Source organism: Vulpes vulpes, chromosome 5 (genome assembly GCF_048418805.1).
Source record: "Vulpes vulpes isolate BD-2025 chromosome 5, VulVul3, whole genome shotgun sequence".
Lineage (NCBI taxonomy): Eukaryota > Metazoa > Chordata > Mammalia > Carnivora > Canidae > Vulpes > Vulpes vulpes.
The window spans coordinates 47264094-47284754 of NC_132784.1; positions in this window are offsets into that span (position 1 = coordinate 47264094).

Below are 20661 nucleotides of genomic sequence, written 5' to 3' on the forward strand. Positions count from 1 at the left end.
ACAGCGGGATAGGACAACAATGAATGTCTGAGGAAGACATTATTAAGGTTGGAGTTGTTGAAGCAAGAAGGAAAGATAAATTAGAGATAAACATAAAGATTACAATTAATGGAACAAAGTGACAGGCAGTAAGTGGACTGGATCCAGAAGATGATGAGGCGATTAGTTTTAGATAGAGTTATGAGTTACTCTTCCTCTAGGAAAAAGAAAGAGGTATGGCTGAGTTGGGGTCCAGGTGAATGATCTGCACACAGAGAAGTACTTCAAACAAGAGGCTTGCATTGTCTATGTGTGCAAGCCTCTTTACTTCTTTTGTACTTTACTTCTTTTGCTACTACCCTCATCTCTCACCAAGGTTATTGCAGTGGTCTCATAATCATTTTGCCTGATTTAACCTCATTTCCCTTCCCTCTTTTCTCAATGCTGTATCCAGAGTGATGTGACAATTAAGCCTGCCCACATTACTCCTCTGGACAAACTCTCCAAGTACTTGACATAAAAGCCAAAGTCTATATAGTAACCTATTTGATCTGCCTATATTCTGCTCTGTACCCACGCCCTCACTTCCAAACTCTCTGAGCCATCTACTCTCTTCCCTGGGCTTTGTTACTCCAGTCACAGTGGCCTTTCTGAGGCCTGGTTGAAGCTACCAGGGAGGTGCTATCCACCATTACCCAGAATTTTGCCCTTAATTTTCCCTCTCCTTGGAAGGCTCTTCCCCAAGAATCACAGCTCAACTTCTTTACTCCTTCAGATGCCATATCTCACTGAGACCTCGTCAGGGTACTATTTCTAAAAAAATCTAAAGCATTCCTCCATTAACACTTTCTATGTTGGAATCATATTTACAGTTTAGATTAGCCACTCCAATTATATAACATACTTGATTAAAAAAAAAAACATACTTGATTGCCTTGATTTCTTATGTGCCTTGATTTCTCTCTGACTCCACCTTGAGAGTAGGGATTTTTACTCCTTGTCCACTGATCCATTCTCAGCTCCTAAACTGGTGACTGGCCTAGTAGGCATTCAATGCCTATTTGCTGCAACAAGTGTGATATATAATGGAGGACTTGAGCTCCTTGGAGACAAGTTAAAGGCTGTCTAAGAAGTAGTAATGGTCATTTTAGGCTAGAGATAGACATTTTTTGGTTATAAATATGTATACTTGTATGATTTCTTTTCACCAAATTCAATATTCAAGAGTTGATAGTGAAGAACATACACACCTTGACAAATGTATATCAGAACTGCTCAACAGAAATATTTGCAAACCACAGATGTAAACCGTATATCTAATGTTCTTTTTTCTCTGGCTTTATTGAATGTGATTGACAAAAAGTCTATACATTTAAGGTGTAAAATATGATGATTTGATATACATATGCATTGTGAATTGATTACCACAACCAAATTAAGTAATGAGATTTTATATTCTTTTTTTCATACTAAATGAGTGAACTCTGGTGCCTATTTCACACATCTAATGTATTTCAATTTAAATTAGTCACATTTCACATGATAATATGGCCAACGGTTGCCATATTAGACAGTATATATCTAGTTAAAAATAGAGTTGGTAATAGCCTGGTTCTAATTGGAAGATATGATATGGAGGTAATTGAGTGTAAAAATAAGACACTTGTTGAAATTACATAACGTAAAGTTGCATCCATAGGAGAAAAAGTGGAAGATAAGTGGATTATGAATGGAATTTTGAATTATGTCAAAGAACAAATTCAGTGGGATTAAAATATAGGAGTCTGTGATCACAGATTATCTGAAGCATGAGTTGGAAACAGAGGTGGTTATGGACAGAAAGTACAACTGGGTAGCAACAGTGGGACAGGAAAATGAGAGGTGTTGTTGTGAGCAAGAAGATTGTTGCCAAAATCCTCAAAGAATGTAGGTGGAGTTGAGTGACTCTCAGGTCAAAGAGAAGAGCAGCAGATTCCAGAGGATGACTGCTGGAATCCATGACACTCAAAATTGCAGACGTTAGCACAGGGTGAAATGATTAATCTTTTACAAGTGTTAATGTGAGGTTCTGGAGATGGGTAAGAAAATTCATCAATATGACAAGCAAGAGTAAGGAGAAAGAAAAGTGTGATAATGAGAAAAATAGAATAGAATAGAAGGCATCTGGAATAGTCAGGATAAGTCCTTGTTTTCCAATTAGAAAGGTAAAGCATATCTGTTAAATTAGAAGATGAGGCTCCTCAATTATATGTCAATAAGGATATTTCCTGGCTAGATGTGAAGGAGAATATTTCCTCAAATAAACGGGCATTGACATCTTACCTTAACCTTTTAACATCATGTGGTTCTTCCCAAGAGCAGAGTGACTCTTGGGTAATGACTCAGATAGCCAAGATGAACTACTTAGGTCTGACAAGCTTTATCGAGGCAATGCTTTCCTAGAATTCACAGTATTATTTATTATACTCGATGTCACTTTTCATATTACCTACTTCAGAAGCGTCTTTAAAAGGATAAAGGAAAAGATAAAGGAGACCCCAGCTGAGTCATGGGTCTCAAAACAGTGCATCTGAGGCTGTATAAGAGAATATTAATTTTTAAAACTTCTTAAATTTTTAAAAAAGAAAGGAGAGAAGTCAGTATTTAGGTTGGGATATTTTATTTTGCCTAACAAATACTGAACTAGTTTCAAAAATAATCTTAAATTATTCATTCAATCTGGTCATTATTCAATATTTATTCAACAGACCATTAGTGTATTTTAGCTGGTTCTCACGCACATTACAAAGTTCTTTAGACAGTGATAAAAAAAAGATGAAATTTCTCATGAAGAGTCTCAAGTTAAAGCAGGATGCTAACAATTAACTAGGGAATTAAAATAGACTGTGGAGGAACTTTCCAGGCCTCCCCATCCCTGACTTATACCTGAGAGATTGGTAGAGATATAACATCATCCCAGCCAACCATTTGCCATTATCCGAGTAACCAGGACTTCATAAAATTGACCAAATATGAGAACATAGAAGAGAACCATGTGACACATTGATCAGCAAAACTGCCTAATGTTACCTTCCAACAGGTTTTATTTTTTTTCTAAAAAATACTTCCTGTGGTAATCCTCACCTCCTTATCTCTCAAAAATTTCAGATTCTCTCCTCTTTTCCATATACTTTTTTCAAAATCCAGTAGTGCTCACATTCCTCTCTGCAAGAAAATTATAAGAGAAGTAGTTCCAAACTTGGCTGCACATTTGAATCACCTGGGAAGTTTTTAGATGTCCTTTGCAAAAAAATAAACAAACAATCAAATAAATATATATATGTAAATATAAATAATAAAATAAAATAAAATAAAATAAAATAAAATAAAATAAAATAAAATAAAATAAAATAAAATAAAATAAATAAAATATCCTTTGCCCAAGACAAACCCCAGACCAATCCACTCAGAACCTCGGGGTGGGTGGCACTCAGGCCTCAGTTTTGTTTTGTTTGTTTTTACAGCTCCCCAGTTGCTTCCAATGTGCAGGCAAGGTTGAGAGCCACTGCCTTAGAGCATTCAACAAACCCAAACCTGGTCATAATTCAAACCATGAGTTCCTGTGCCTCAAGCGTGTCTTCTATAAAGAGCTTAAATTCATAGCTCCCCCAAACAATCCAAGTCAAACGTGGTGGTGGAGTTCTGAATGCAAGTAAGTAAGGAAGACAGTCTTAACAGAATTGAGACCAGGTGGAATCAAAGTTGGTCTAGTGGTTTGTGGTCTGGGCAGGTAGTGGAGAATGTAAGTGTAGTTAATCACATATAACCTGTATATGTTTGTGATAACTAAAGGCCACTGGAGTGTTTAACATGGATGTAACTGGGTAATTTTAGAAACTTATTTTTTAATAAGAATGCAATTAATTATACTATTTTTGAAATGAAAGCAATCAAAATCCATGTGATGCTGAGATAATCATTAACTCTGAGAAGTTTTCTAAATGATGATATTCAAATTAAGAGAATATCACATAATAATATGTTCTATTTGGGGAGAGATTAAGAGTAGACCATGGAATAGAGAAGTCGTGTTCTTTTTTTAACAGATACGTCTGTCTTGCAGTAGATTCTACATTCTTCTCATCATTGAATCTTCAAATCTCAGTAGTGTTCTGAATAGAATAATGTTTTTCTCAAAATAATGTTTTCTCAAAAGCATATTTGTGTGGGAGTTGTAATCAAAGGAAAATAAAAGTAATTATTATTATATAATTGACGAGGCCTGAGTGAGTACCTACACTTCCATCAGTGTCTTGCCAGAATTCAATAACACAAAACATTTTCTTCAAATTTCCTCACACTGTAATTTTATGTACTTTTCTTTATAATTCCTCAAGATGTCTTAGAATTTCCACCATTTTTTACATATCCTTTATGCCATTCTTACCAGTAGAATCGTAAAATAAAGGCATTCTTAAGCCTCTATCCATTGAGGATTTCCTCATCTGGGCATAAATATAGTGCTATGAGTTTGGTTTTAACAAACAATGTATGTGTCATAACTTATAATTCTTTCTTGGCTTTGGTTTGACATAAAAAGAGAGGAAAAAGCACACTCAGAGCTCTTTTACCTTTTGTACCAGGCATGCAATGTTCTCCAAGAAGACAAATGACTGGATTACATTTTGGTTATTAAAGTGAGGTTTATTATGCTGTTCAACAAAAGTGCATTTAATAGCATTTTCATTATATTCAAATCATTTCCAGAGTTACACACTTAAAAAGTAAATGAAGTGTAGTTCTGTAGAGAATTACTCCTGTGTGAATTCAGGCAAAGTAAGAATAGTATATTATTCTTAATGGAAAATCCCAAATACATATTTGAGCTATAAATACATGTAAAGATGAATGATATGTTTTCCAAGTGTATTTTACTGTGAAGTTAAAGGTGGTTAAGGCAAAAATTCTTGAAGAAGCTTTAAAATCTCTTATGGAAAATGGGCACATGTTATTCAATCTCTGCAGCCTTATTGCAACCCATCGCTCAAGTGACAACCTTTGCTCCACAGAACATCAGATTTTTGTGTGTCTTCATGTCCATGTGCTGAGTAATCATATTTCTTCCACTTCCCTTGGAAGACATGAGTCCTTTCTGCTACCAGAAAAAGCCCCAAATACATTTGTATGCATAATTTTTTTCTCATACCACCTGCCCTTATTCTCTTGGGTTAGGTGAAAGCTTTTTAAATAACTATATCCTAACAAGCCTGGCAACCAAACAATGTACAGAGTAGAAAGAAATAATGAGAAAGAAAGGTAATTATATTTGTTCTACTGCTTGCATAATATAAATTATGATATTTATCATTTAAAGGTGGTAATGATATGAGAGAGGAGTTAATCATGTATCCTGAAATAAAGGAATGATCAAAAGTTAATCTGAGGTTAACAAATTGGTTATATTCTTCCAGTTTTACAATTTAAAAATCATTTCATAATTAAGTAAAAGGACTACTGAAATAACTTTTTACTTTTTTATTTAATACCCACGGACAGAATTGTTGCTCTACAATATGTCAGTACCTTTTGCTTTGAATTAGAGCAGCACATTTTGTAAGTAAATGTAAATTTATGGAATTATTTGATAATTTCCATTCTAGTTTTCTGCATTAGACGTGTAAACCTGTATTGATTTATAATCTGAAATAAATTAGGTCAGGCTAAATAGAAGTAAGCTTGTTGGTCAGAAAACAAACTAAAACAAATATTAAAAACATGACCTGCAGCACTATTCTATCAACAATGCCTCTACAATCAGTTGTTTAGAACTGTGAAACTGGCAAGCCTATTGAAAATATGTTTTCATGTGCGTCTCTTAAGATATCTCATTGCATTCTTTTATTTTGAAAAGAGACTCTATTATAGAATTGAGCTTATTGTATTTTGTGATAAATGCATATTTGGTCAAAGAAGAATATTTATGATAGTACCTAAGTATTGGAATCCAGTATTTAATAAGCCCACTAGAATTAAATTGTATTTAAAAGTTCTCAGTCAAAAATGTACCAAATACATTGCTGAAATTAACTTCAGCTTTATGTTATTTTTTCTTTAATTCTTAAACCAATTTAAAAAAATTAATCAAATGTGCATATAAAAACTATATATTGTATGGTATGAATTTTAAGTGATTGTAACTTAGGCCTACTTAAAAGCATATCTTTATCTTAGTATTCTTTAATAATATCAGTGTTATTTATCACTTATGTTTTATTCTTACAATTTTCTATATAGCAGTTTGATCGTATATAATTTGAACAATATGAGCAGCTACAATTTCAAATTAGTCATCATTCTAACCTAGTGAAAAACACTAATGAACTTTAACTTCTTTAAAAATAAATTTTAGTTTTATAGTAAAATTATCATTATAATTTTGGATAAAATTACTAATAAATTAGGTTTTAAGACTAGTATTTTATTTATTTCTGAGGAGAATGACGCTGGTAATATTGAAGACTTCTCCAGATTCAAATATGCTGAAATATGAATGCCTCATATGTATTAATCTTATTATATTATAAATTTAGAAATTATTCTTTTAAGATTAATTAGAGAGGCACCTGGGTGGCTCAACAGGTTAAGCCTGTGAATCTGGGTTTTGGCTCAGGTCATGATCTCAGGGTCATGAGATTGAGCCCCACCCTCCATACCCCTCACCTGTTGGGCTCCCTGCTGGGTATGGAGTCTGCTTGGGATTCACTCTCTACTCTTCCCCCCACCTCAAGTAAATAAAGTCTTAAAAAGAAAAAAAAAGAAAGAAAAGAGAAGAACTAAAGTTTCGAGTCCAGTTCTAATGGTTTCAATGGAAAATACACTGAAAAATAACTTTCTAGGAAAGAAGTTTTATTGAGGTCCTTTAAAAAGTCAGTCTCTAAATCTCTTATATTTTTTATGATATTACAATTTTATTTTATATAAAATGGAGCCATACCAAATTTCTGTTGCATATATAGCAGTCATGAAAGGAAAAAATCTTTAAAACATTAATTTATCCAAATATCTTGTAAATTTTTTTAAAAAGGTTTGCTATTAAAAAGATGTGGTGGAGTGTCTGGGTGGTTTAGTCAGTTAAGCATCTGCCTTTGACTCAGGTCATGATCTTGGGGTCCTGGGATCCAGCCCCATGTTGGACTCCCCTCTCAGCAGGAAGTTTACTTCTCACTCTCCTCTGCCCTCCCCCCTGCTCATTCTGTCTCTCTCTCTCTCTCTCTTTGTCTCAAGTAAATAAACAAAATCTTAATAAATAATAAAAATAAAAAGATATGGCATATAAATGAAACTGATATCACACTATATGATAACTGGTATACAAATAAAACCTTTAAATTTTTTAAAAAGATGTGCCGGCATATTAATACAAGGTAAATGTAATTACTGAAAAACGTAATGTGTTACAGTAGTTACGTTTGCATTTTGAAAGGATCTGTCTTCTTCTCATTATCCAGGACAAAAAAAAAACTCAGCATTGAAATCAGGAAATCAAAGCTGATTTTTCCATCTCCATTCTCCCAATGCCCAATTTAGTCAATGGAACAAATATGGTACTTTTAAAAAGTACAGCAACACTCCTAATTCACCAGGGCTTAATACATCAACTGTGAAGCGCAGTGCACCATTCCCTGGTGGCATGAAAAACTTAACGCTCTTTAAAAAGTCCTGAACACTCATGGGAGGAATTTATGTACTTGGAATATTGAGTCGAATAAGATTTTAGTTATAGCATTTTATTGAGCTATGGCTTTTTTTGAGTTTCATAACTGCAAGAACTAGAAAATAGGGGTGAGTTTTTCATGGTATCTCATTTAATGTTAAGAACCATGTTCATAACTATGGATCTTTTTCACATTTCATACTGTGCCCTGTGGGAGATGGAGTACAATTTTGTTTCAGTGAGTCAGTTGAAACTTCCCATGGAAAAATCTTCAACTCAGTAAAATGAAAGACTGAACAATTAACTCTCAAGTAAATATATAATATATATGTGTATGTAATATATATGTATATGTGTGTATATGTATGTATATATCTGAATTATTCTCTAATTAGAAGCCATGTGAGGCTCACTAATAGTGTAGGTAAAAAATAAATTCCATTTTTTTTTCCTTTCTTTTCCTCTATTGGCCCTGGAGTCCCCACTCCCACCCCAGTTTCTGTTTTGAGATCCATCTTCTCTAGCAAGGATCCCACAAGTAAGAATTAGTCTACTGTATTAATAGATGGAATTAAGCTTCTTTTCACTAAACCAGAATGTGTGGCCATCTAGTTTATTGTTCAAATTACTGTCCTTGGAAATTTAAAGCACATAATATACTTGGCAAAGATCATCTTAATCTTTACACTTCTGTCATGGTTATCAGCGGTCGCCTAATGTTTCCTTCAGCTTGACTAAACTGGAGACAAGTTTCTACTTGACTATAGGCCTCCTGACTTCCTTAGAACTTTTACTTTAGAAAACTTGTGATTGTAGATCCTTTCTCTGCCTTTTTGAGACGTAAATCTTCTACAACCTGGGAATTATCCCTTTGAAATGTAACATCTAAGAAGATAGTGTGCCTCCCTCCCCAGTCTGTTGAACATCTTCCCCACTACTGTCCTCCCGTTAGCTACTTTCCCATTAGCTAAATTCAGCACTTTAAAACCCTTCTTTTCATCAAGTTGAGTTGAATCTCTCTTCCATTATAGTCCTTCCTCTATCTAGTCTTGACACTTTGTCTTGAATGAAGTCTTCCCTGACACTTTTAACATGTGTCCAGTGCAATTTTGCTTTTACATCAGTTATTAAGTTCTCCTTTCTCTATTTCTGTACTATCTACAAGTATATCAATCCTTAGATCTCTTAGTCTATTTCAATAGTTTAAGAAGCTTTGAACTAATAAGAACCATGATACGTAAATGAATGAATGAATGAATGAATGAATAGAAATGAAATGAAATAAAGGGAAAGGACAAACAAGCTCCAATATGTTTTTCGCAAAGCATGCAATATGTAAATAAGAAGTTCATTAAGTTATGAGTACTAATTTAAAATTCTCACAGTCGAAAGGAGAGGTTAGAAGTTTTATGAAAGTGGCCCCCCAGGGCGAAATTTATTTGACATGCTCAACGTGTTAAAAATCAGGATATTTCATTTAAGTTTTCACATTTCTAGCATCTTAAGCAAACTGCATGATCTCTCAAACCTAGGTATCTATTCCCGCATGACAGAGGAAGTGGGATAATAACAGCCTTCATTTAGAGGTAACGACACTTCTTAAAAGATGTGCCTCAAACTTATTTTTCTTTATTCTGGAAGCTGCATTAAGCATATAATATGTTCAGTTCTGCCAAAGACTTAAGGTGCTAGCTGGATTCTGACAAAATATTTTGAGTTTCTGGTTCCTAACAAACTTGCACTTTATATTCCCTGCTTTTATAATTTGTCAACAAAACTGATAGACCACTCAAATTTAATATAGAAAAATTAGAGTGGTTTTCCATTTTTTTTACATTTTCCCCATATAACAAAGCATATTTACTAGCACAGTTTGGAACTATCTTATTAGTATAAAGAAACTTATGTTTTGTACATTTCAATTATTCTTTTATTGTTTTGAGATAAAAGTGACAAAGTCTGATTCTGGGCTTAATACCCATTGTAAAATGAGTAATAAACAATTGATAAACAAGATTAGTTACAACTGTTATGTGTGTGTATTTTGTTTCATTTTAATGAGAGAGGACATAAACGAGCATGCTTTCAGGTGACTTTCGTTTCGTTCTGTTTTCCCAGAACACTAGCTTTGAGTCAATGTTCCTCTCATCACTAGTTGAGTAAATTTAGACAAATCACTTAAGTCAATTCAGACCTGTTTCCTCATAGTAAAATAAAGAGGTGGAAGGACACACTTTCTAAACTCCTTCAATCTCTATAATTATGTGATGTGAGGATAATTGCTATGGCACATGTTTATGTATTACGTCAAGCATGAGTTTTAATGGGAGGCAAAAACTAGGTTCACTGCCTGCTGTACTTCTAGAATTTCAGTATGAAATGTGAAGCTTACTGTAGATTGTTTTTAATCATAGAATTTCTATTTATAGAATTCTGTCGAGTTAAAGAAGTTTCCTTTTTTGAGGTGTAATTGATATATAATATCACATTGCATGAATTATTTCTTTTATAACTGGGAGTTTATACATTCTGAACCCTTCATTCATTTCTTCCACCCCCCACCTCTGGCAATCACCAATCTATTCTCTATATCTGTGTTTTTTGTTTTCATTTTTTATGTTCCACAGAAGAGTGATATCATTCAATATTTGTCTTTCTTAGCTGACTTACTTCACTTAGTATAATGTCCTCAACATCCATCCATGCCATGTATGGTGAGATTTCATTCTTTTTAATGGCTGAATAATATTCCATTGTAAATATATACCATGTTTTCTCTGTCCATTCATCTGTAAATGAACATTCAGGTTGTTTCCATATTTGGGTGTTTAAATAATGCTGGAATGAACATAGAGGTGCATATTTTTTTTTTGAGTTAGTGTTATTTTCTTCTTTCCCAGAAGTGGGATTAGTAGATCATTTGAGGGAACTCCATACTGGTTTTCATACTGGCTGCACCAATTTACATCCCCACCAACAGTGCACAAGGGTTCCTCTTTTCTCCATATCCTTGCCAACATTTGTCACTTCCTGTCTTTTTGATAATAGCCATTCTGCCAGATACAAGGCAATATCTCCTTGTGTTTTTGATCTGCATTTCCCTCATGATCAGGGATGTTGAGCATCTTTTCATGTGCAGTTGTTCATCTGTATGTCTTCTTTGGAAAGATGCCTAGTCAGATCCTCTGCCCATTTTCAAGTTGGATTGCTTGTTGTTAGTGTTTTTATATGAAGTTATATGAGTTCTTTATATATTTTGGATACTTATGCCTTATAGATATATGCTTTGCAAACATTTTCTCATTCAGTAGTTTTCTTTTTCATCCTGTTAAAGATTTCCCTTGCTGTGCAGAAGCTTTTTAGTCTGATATGGTCTCATTTGTTTATTTTGGCCTTTGTTGCTTTTACGTTTGGTGCCAAATCTAAAAAATTCATCAAAAAACCTGATGTCCAGGAACTTACCATCTATGTTTTCTCTAGGAGTTTTATGATTTTAGGTCTTCCATTCAAGTCTTTCATCTATTTTGAATTAATTTTTGTGTATGGTATAAGATAGTGGGCCAGTTTTATTTTGTGTGTGGCTGTCCAGTAGTCCCAACCACTGTTTATTTATTTATTGAAGATACTGTTCCTTCCCCATTGTATAGTCTTGGCTTCTTTGTTATACATTAATTAAAAATATAAGTGTGGGTTTATTTCTGGGCTCTCTATTCTGTTCCACTGATCTATGTGTCTGTTTTTATACCAATACCATACTGTTTTGATTACTATATCTTTGTGATGTAGTTTGAAATCAGGGAGCATGATGCCTCCAGCTTTGTTTTTCTTTCTCAAGATTGTTTTGGCCCTTCAGGCTCTTCAGTGGTTCATAAAAATTTTAGGATTATTTGTTGCATTTCCATGAGGAAATGCCATTGGAATTTTCATAGGGGTTATATTGGATCTACAGAGAAATTTCTATTTCATATTTCCAAGTGTTTATTATGAACATATATTCAGTATTATTAAATGATTTTTGCATTAATCAGGATAATACATTATTCTGTTAATGTGGCAAAAATACATATTTCATAATATCAAATAATTCTTAGATGCTTTAACTGGGATGAGTCCTCTGTGATCAGATTTTACAAACACAATATGCCGAATTAATTTTGTTAATATTCTATTTATAATTTTTATACTTATGTTTCTTATTGACCATAGAATATAATTTTTCTTTTACCAAGTGTCTTTGGCATAAAAGTTATACAAGATCTATAAGGTAGGTTGTAAATATGTATATATTTCTGTGTGTGTGTTTGTGTGTTTGTGTGTGTGTGTTTGTGTGTATTCATAACCTTGGGATCAATGGTTACAAGATTACATGTTGATCACACGTCCTTTGAAAGTCCAAATCATTCATTTTGTTGATAGAATTTGAATGATTTATTTGACTTACCCAATTTTTTCTTTTTTTTTACCCAATTTTTTCAATGATTATAAACCTATGTAGTTTTTTTATTCATTTCTGAATTAGTTTGTATACTTTGTAATATTGTCATTAGAAAGTTGTCTATTGCCCATAGTATTAAAGTGTTTACAGAACATTCTCATAAATTTAAAAATATTTGCTGATGTGTATTCTTATATCATCTTTTATTTGCATTTTTAATGCTCTACTTATAGTTTATTTAATATTTCGCTGATTTCTATCATTGTGCATTGCTCAATTTCTTTTTTTTTTTTTCATCCTTTCTAGAAAGTAAGCTTCTTGCAGGGAACAGGTCTTCTTCCCTGCTAGCCTAGACCATAGTTGTTCAGGGCTTCCTGTGCCTGTGTATCATGGCAGATCTCCTATTTGCGGAGAGGATCAGTAAAGCTCAGATACCTCAAAGATCATAAGTGCACTGAATCTTTCTTCTCACATTTCTCAATAGTCTAGCAACCATTTACTGGAGTACGTATGAACTGGGAAAATACAAATGCACATATTACTGGAGGACTATTTGACTTGATTATGCATCTGAAACAACATTAACTTGGGACCAAAAATAACTCATTGATTCACCTGTCAGAATGGAAGCCAATTTTGATGTTGGGAATGAAATGGTGCTTCTACCTTATATGATTAGCAGTATTCCTAGGGGAACCACAATTTCACCGCATTAGCTCCTTAGTTCCTGAGCTCTCCAAAGGCTCTCCCTAGCAAAGAAATTGTATATCCACAGGGGCATCAGAGATCTTATTCTTATTATAAGGATTAAAATGATCCCAAAGTAGTCGCATTTTTTATCACATTTCCATTTTAACTGTCCATTTTTGTAAGTGCAAAAGATGGCAAGAGGTTAGAGAACAACCGAATTTCTAAACTTAATTAACTGGTGACTCCAACTGAAGTTATTGCTCCAGGTACTATTTTACTAAAGCAAATAAACAGCTTTTGGTATCTGTTATGGCCAGTGATCTGATGAATGTTTATTTCCCTCCCTCTTGATTAATAACCAAAAACAATAGAAGTTGCTTGAGGTTTATACATGGCAAGTACAGCAATACACTTCTATTCATTGTGCTATGTCAGGCTTGCATCAACCTATGACTCTGTCTACAATTTAGTCCAAAAGAAACGTAATTGTCCTCATCAGAATAACATCAAGCAAATTATTCTTTTGATGATAGCATGTTAATAGAAATTAGGGAACAGAAAGCATCAGGGCTTAGAGAACAGAAATGAATCCTGTGAAAATACTTATCTTGTTAGAGCTCTTTGGATTTAGGAAGAAACATACTTTAAAATTAAAATTATTCAACGTTATATTTATAAGTAGTACAAAAAGCTGTATTTTTAAATATTTTATTTATTTATTATTTGAGAGAGAAAGAAATTTCAAGCAGGGTGAGGAACAGAGGGGGAAAGAATCTCAAGCAGACTCCTCACTGAGTGCAGAGCTCAATGCGGGGCTCAATCCCATGACACTCAGATCATGACTTGAGCTGAAACCAAGAGTTGGATACTCAACTGACTGAGCCACCCAGGCACCCCAGAAAGCTGTATTTTAATTGGAAGGCAGAACAAGAAAAATAATAAAAGCTCCTGGTTGGTTCAGACTAGAATATAAGCAGGTCTAACATTTGGCCCTTATAATCAAACCAATAGAATTGGTTGCTGTGTGTATCAATGGACAGGATATTTTATGCAAATTTGATCGGGCATATGTATCTGAACCCCGGTGGCTGCACATAAAGTTTTAGAGCACAGCCATATCTATTCTCCAAAGAACTACTCTACTTTTGAGAAACATTGTTTGCTTTGCTATTAAGTTCCCAAAATGATTAAATGCCAAATTATGAAACTCCAGGTGTCCTTGCAAACAAACCTGCTCAGCATCAATTGGTTGTCATTTGATTCACTTAGATACAAATTTGGGTGTGTGGAGGAGCATTCCTGCCTGATCCTGGTCCTTTAGAAATAGTTTCTATAGCATAAATTATACGTAAGTTTTAAAGCTAAATAAGTTTGTACTAGAACTCCCATCTTGCCTCCTTCTGCCTCAATACTACAATCTTTGAATCTCCAGAGGGCTTTCTGTGACTCATTTGCTATAGTGGAAAATATGTGAAAACCCTGGTTTTAGAGAAAGCCCTGTCTCATAGAGGGTACCAGCTTCAGGATGACACTAACAGTGTAACTACCTCATTAAGGCTCAGCCTTTACTAACACATCTAGTTACTCACTTTGCCTGGAAAGAGAGATGACCTAAGCATGAACCAAAAAGTGGCTTAAGATTTTGACTGGATGTTCAGGAACTTGAAACAAGATTACATTACTGGTAACAAGGAGTCTTGGGAGGGAGGAATGTCAAGGCACTCAGATATATGAGATTACATATCCACTGTGGATGCTCTCCAAAGGTCCCTACATGCAGGCCAGGCACTTCATAATCAGCCAGACAACGTGACTAGATCTGTGGATGTTGGGCATGTTCTTCAAATATCCCAAGTTATAACTTCCCCTTACCATGTAGGGAGCAGAAATTCTCATTTCAAACCTGACAGAAGATGGATCGGTGGTTGTCAGCGTCTCAAGAGAATGTTACTGTATTTTGCTGTTTGGGACATGGACACAGGACTTAGTCAAGCTTTCTTACTTTGCCTCTAGTAAATGGATGTGCTCATCTTTTCTTTGTAAGGCATGGAGCCTTTTCTTCTGAGTCCCAGGTTTTGCAGAGGTTTTGGTTCTAACTCCCCATCTTGCAACCTAGAATCCCTGTCCATTTTCTTTACACTGTTTTGAGTTTTGAACCCCAGTAATCCCTTTTGTATCTATCACCTGACCCTTCTCCCCCCAAATCAGGATAACCTACCCCGCCCTCATCAGCTTGATAGCCCACCCTTTTTGCTATCAGTAATGTTTTCATGGCTGGTATGTCTAACTTCTCTTTCTTTCTAATAAGCATAGCCATGCAAACAATATATTTTATTATATCTGCTTCATATTTCATTAGCATTCTTAGGAGTTTTACAGAATTGTTTGAATGCTGCCCTGTTGAGCTGTGAAATGACTCCTGCCTTTCCATTATAGCAGGATTTTTAATACTCATTTATATTTTATTTGCATTACTAAAGTTTACCTGTAGGATACATATAGCTACCTGGTAATGATGTATCTAGACCTAAGGTATAGTACATCTAATCATGGTGATTTTAATACAGAATTTAATGTGGTTTAATAATAAATTTTAAATTGTCAATTTAAATACATTTCCAAATCAGAAAACACTTTATTGTCAAATCTTATGACTATTAAAAAACAAAATGAAACATGATTGCCTAGTTATATATTCTTTAAAATGGAATTGTAGATACTGGTTGGTATTTATGTAGAATTTGAGAAGTACTGGTCAGTGCATCTAACCTAGAATAACATTGTTATCTTGTCATATCACTGATACAAATTTTTCTTATAATTTCTTATAGTAGACTCACAGCTTTATTTACTATACTATAACTGCTGTGTAAAATCTGTACTACTCAAGAACATAAAATAGATGTAAACAAACACATATTAGGAAGACTAAATGAATGTCCCTAAGAGATTTTTTTCTTAAAATGCTGTTTCCTTGAACTATCTTGAAAACAAGATTCTTAACACATTAACCATGATCGGGTAGTTAAAAAGCACTAATAGCAAAGGGCAAATAAAGTGACTTTTCTTTTCTAACTAAATATTAAGTTAGCTCAACTTCAACATTGCTTGAGTTGCAACATGCATTATAGAATACAGAGCTAATTGCTTTAGTGTTTCAACCCTCCAAGCAGTGCAGATGTTATGCAAATGGTTTAGTGCTCATTTTCAGAAAGTAAACAATTGTGGTAAATTTTGCAAGGGTATTTTCTTTTTTTTTTTTTTGTGCATTAGCATTAAACTTTCCAAAATTGTTGTTAGCTGCAATGTTAGTGCTCAGATAAATTGAATTTTTTTGTGGGGCAAAAACCTGTCAGATGTGAAAGTATAATGGATTTTTTTTCCTATATATATATATATAACTCTATTACATTAGAAAGCAATGTGGAGTTAAATAGAACAATTAGTATTAAGTTGGTCCCATAATTTGATGAAACATAATTGCTATCCATGGACAATAATAATTTGTCAGGTGTGTCTATAAAAGAAAAATAAGTTAATTTCTCAGATTAAATCTATACTTAGGATTTAATTTTTTTCATAATCTATACTGAGTTTGTGTCAACAAAGATAAATTTAGAAAAAAATCATTAATAATAAATTATTGTAAAGATGACTTTGAAATTCAGTAGCTAATTAATTTATAATTATTTATAGGTGTAACATCACTGTAGCATAGAAATCTGAATTTTAACAATTTGTAAGATTCTTACTATATGAAGGTAGAGTGTAGAAACTTCATTGTGAATTTGAGAAAGAATATGTATGTGTTTCCTACTGCTGCTATAACAAATTACCACAAATTTAAAGGCTTAAATTCATACAAAGTCCTAAATTTAAAATGTAAATAGGACTATGTTCCTTCTGAAAGCTCTAAGAGAGACTCTGTGCCCTCTCTTCTCCAGCTTTTACAAGCTGTCTGCTTTCCTTGGCTCCCAGCCCATCCCTCTGTCTTCAAAGCCAGCAGTACAACATCTTCAGGTCTATCTCTGTCACTGTCTCTCTGTCTCTTTCTTTCATTTTTGTTTCCATTGCCATATCTCTCTTTCTGACATTGATTCTCCTGCCTCCCCTTTTCCCTTATAGGGATCTTTGTGATTACGTTGGTACCATCCAGATAATCCAGAATAATCTCCCTATCTCAAGTGCTTTGACTTAATCACACTGGAAAGTCGCCTTTGCCATGTTTAGCCTCCAAAAGATATGTTCACCTGAACTTCAGAATTTGGCTTTATTTAAAATAAAAAATCATTGTCACTGTAACTAAAGTTAAAAAAATGAGATCACACTGGATTAGGCCCAATTAAGATTAAGTCCATAAACGTGACAGAAAAAAAAAAGTGACAGAAAAGATTTAAACTTAGAGATACAGAGTAGAAGGCGATGGGGATAGGTTCTTTCTCACTTTCTCAGAGCCTTCAGAAGGAATCAATCTTTCCAACATCTTGGTTTCAACTTCTGGACTCCGTAACAATGAGAGAATAAATTTCTATTTAGTGATAATTGTTTATGGTAGCTGTGTGAAACAAATATACTACTTAAACTAACGTGATTACAGGAACTAAGGATTATATGATATGGGCATCCTGTAGGGGCATTATTCTATCTACCATGAAGTATAAATATCCTACTGAATTTGACAAATTGTCCTCAAATCTGACATTTTGTTTCTGTAGCATCACTGTCACAAGATGCTTGAAACAATGTCTTAATATACCTCTTTATGGATGATAATGATGTGATTGCTAGATATCCAAGCACAAAATGTTTATGTAAAATGTAAAAGTGTAAAAATGTTATTCCCAGTGGAACAGCTTGCTAAAAGGCTGCTGATGAAAGAAGTTTGGTAAGGTTACATAAAGAGAGACATACTCTGAAAACTTGATATACAAGCCTATAAATTAGAAATATTTGCTATTCTAATTGTATTGTTCATTAATTGCAAGAACAATAAAATTCATAGAAAGTAGGTTATCAACTGAAATTCTCTGGAAGAAAAGACAAGCCTTAGTACAATCTCAGTGCTTTCCCTGTGAACTCAGATTGATTGAAACGGAGATCATACTTATTTAACTATTTCTCCTTTATTTGTTTTCCAGAAGATAATAGCTGCATCTAAAAGACCCCAAGTTTAATTTGGCAGTAAGTTATAGTTGAATCTCTCGAATGACTCCTCAGTGTTAGATTTTTGTTGTTGTTGTTGTTCACAATTACATTTTACTAATGATTTATTGTAATTATAAATTCCTTTAATCTCTCCATAAACCTTTTCCATACTAGACAAAGGTAGTTTTTAGTAGGTCAGATAGAATTGACTTGATCTACCATCCATAGCAAAACTGCAGTTGTTATTTTATGCATTGAATTTGAATAACCCCAAATCAATGATGAAAAAATATAGAAATCCTTTGTGAAAAATGCTTATAGATTTATCCAGTTTGCTGACAGTTCGCCAAGGGTATTCCAAATTTAATCAGATATCTTTTTGCAACTGCCAGTTAAGTCTCTTTGTTGGATTTTAGAAATAATAACTGAAAGCTGGCTATTCCTATAGCTATCCATGTCCCTAGACTTACTTCTTCAAGCAGTAATGAAATACATACAAGGAAAATAAGGTATGTTTTCTCACTATTTGCTATCATACAATGCAGGTAATTCAAATGAATAAATATGTTAGCACATTTAGGTATAAATATCATAGACAGACGTAGTCTGGGAATTAAGTGTTTAATACATCTTACTATAATCTCTTACTGCCTTAAATTTCCTTTCAGAAGAGACATGAATTATGTAGTTTTCTATGGATTCTATTTCTAGTTGCCTTTTAAAAGAATTTATGGGATTATGTTATAACTAATTGAACTTAATTGAATTATAAGAGGCTCACGATTTCTGAAAAATGCTATTATCTTTTGGTCAAGCGGTAATATATAACAAGCAAGAGAGTGAGAGAGTCTTCTGAGAACACTATATGATGTCTATTCTTCAAACAATACTTTTTGGAAGAGAGGTTATCATGAGTTGTAGAGCAAAATTGTAGGATATAAGAGTACTTTTAGAAATGAATAACACAGACATTATTATTTTTCAGTGATTTACTACAGAAGTTTACCAGAGGTAAAGAGCTATTAAAGGTACTTTCAACTACCACTGGATATTGTAACACTTTATTAAAAATCACATAAAACAGATAACATTCATATTACTAGACTACAGTAACTATCTGCTAATGTTCTGACATGTTCATAAAAATAGTGAACTTCTAAGTAACCACAGCAATACATAATAATTGCTGTTAAATATCTTATAGAATCTGCATTATTATTCTAATACATGATGGCATAATTTTCCTTGATTGGGATATAGTTTCTAATTACATACCAATTTCTTAAAAACACATCTATATGTATACATTTTTCAAGCTAATGAAAGTAATCATCAAAAAAGTTTATCCATGTATAAGTTTATAGGATTTTATCCAATAAAATCAATAATGATGTGACAGTAGGTATGAATAACACACCTAGTGCATTTCTTTTCAGATGTAAAGTAAGAAAAGTGAGTTTTAATAAAATTTTTATTTTATGGACACTTTTTTAAGAAACTTCCTTTTGATTGTCACAAATCTGGAAAATATGGAGAGTAAAAGAAATAGGGGAAAAGAAAGAGAAGAATAGAAAGAAGGAAAGATGAAGGATATAGAGTGATTAATAAGAAAAACAAGAAAAAAATGATGTAATTCCAAAATTAAGAGTGGAGACTCCAATATATCCCATAGTATCCTCCATTATATGAACAAAAACAAACAACACAATCTGATCTCTCAGAAAGTACTCCTGGCTGCCCTTGTATTTTCTATTCCTAGTTCCCTTTCCTTAAACTGATATTCCCAGTGTTGTTTAGAATTAGCAGCTTTGCATTACCATCTTATACCAACTGAACAATAAACTATGGAAGTAGGGCCCAGAATTATGTTTTTTCTTTCTTTTTCCCTTTTTTTTTCTTCTTAGCACACCATCAAGGAGAGTCTCATGTACACTAAAAATCTAATCCAAACCATCTAATCCATGTCTTCCTCAACCTCTTTATATTCATCAGTTTCCATTTAAAGAATCCAAACTCCTTAGAAGGCTGAATGGGACATGAGTAATATGTGTTTGTTCCCTCTCTCCTTCCCTTCTCTACAATAGGACAAGTCATTACTGAACACATGACAAAATTAGAGTGCATTCCTATATTTGACATTCAACAAATTTAAGAATAAAAGCAAGTAAGCAAACATTAATGAAATGAAAAAATTCCCCGACTACGTTTTCATATATTTAGTAATCCCAAAGTCGGGAATTCTGGGACTTCTTTCCAGTCTGTCCTCCCTTCACTACAATTCTATCTAAAGGACCAGGAATATTATCTTCCTTAAAACTAGGTCTAAAAAAGTCAGCATATAGAAGTCTCCTGTGTGTTTAAAAAATAAATATAAATGATTTGGGACTTTTCAAATCTCCCTTTTTAAATCTTTCCTACCACCTACCAACTTTCCCCAACCTTAGCTCTTTAAACTTTCCAGCTCATTACTCCCCATGTGACTTTGCATTGTCATGTCAATACCTTCCTCTCGCTGCATTTATATCCATGCATAATCATATTCCCATTTGAACCTATAAAACTTCTACTCATTTTAAGTTCAATTTCACGATGTCCTCTTTGGTAATAAAATGTAACTACTATGTCCCATCTTTATTTTTGGTATCCTATTTTAGCCATGTCTTTCCTTCTGTGTTCTCTTTGATCATTTGCTCATCTTTATAATAAAGCCTTGAATATT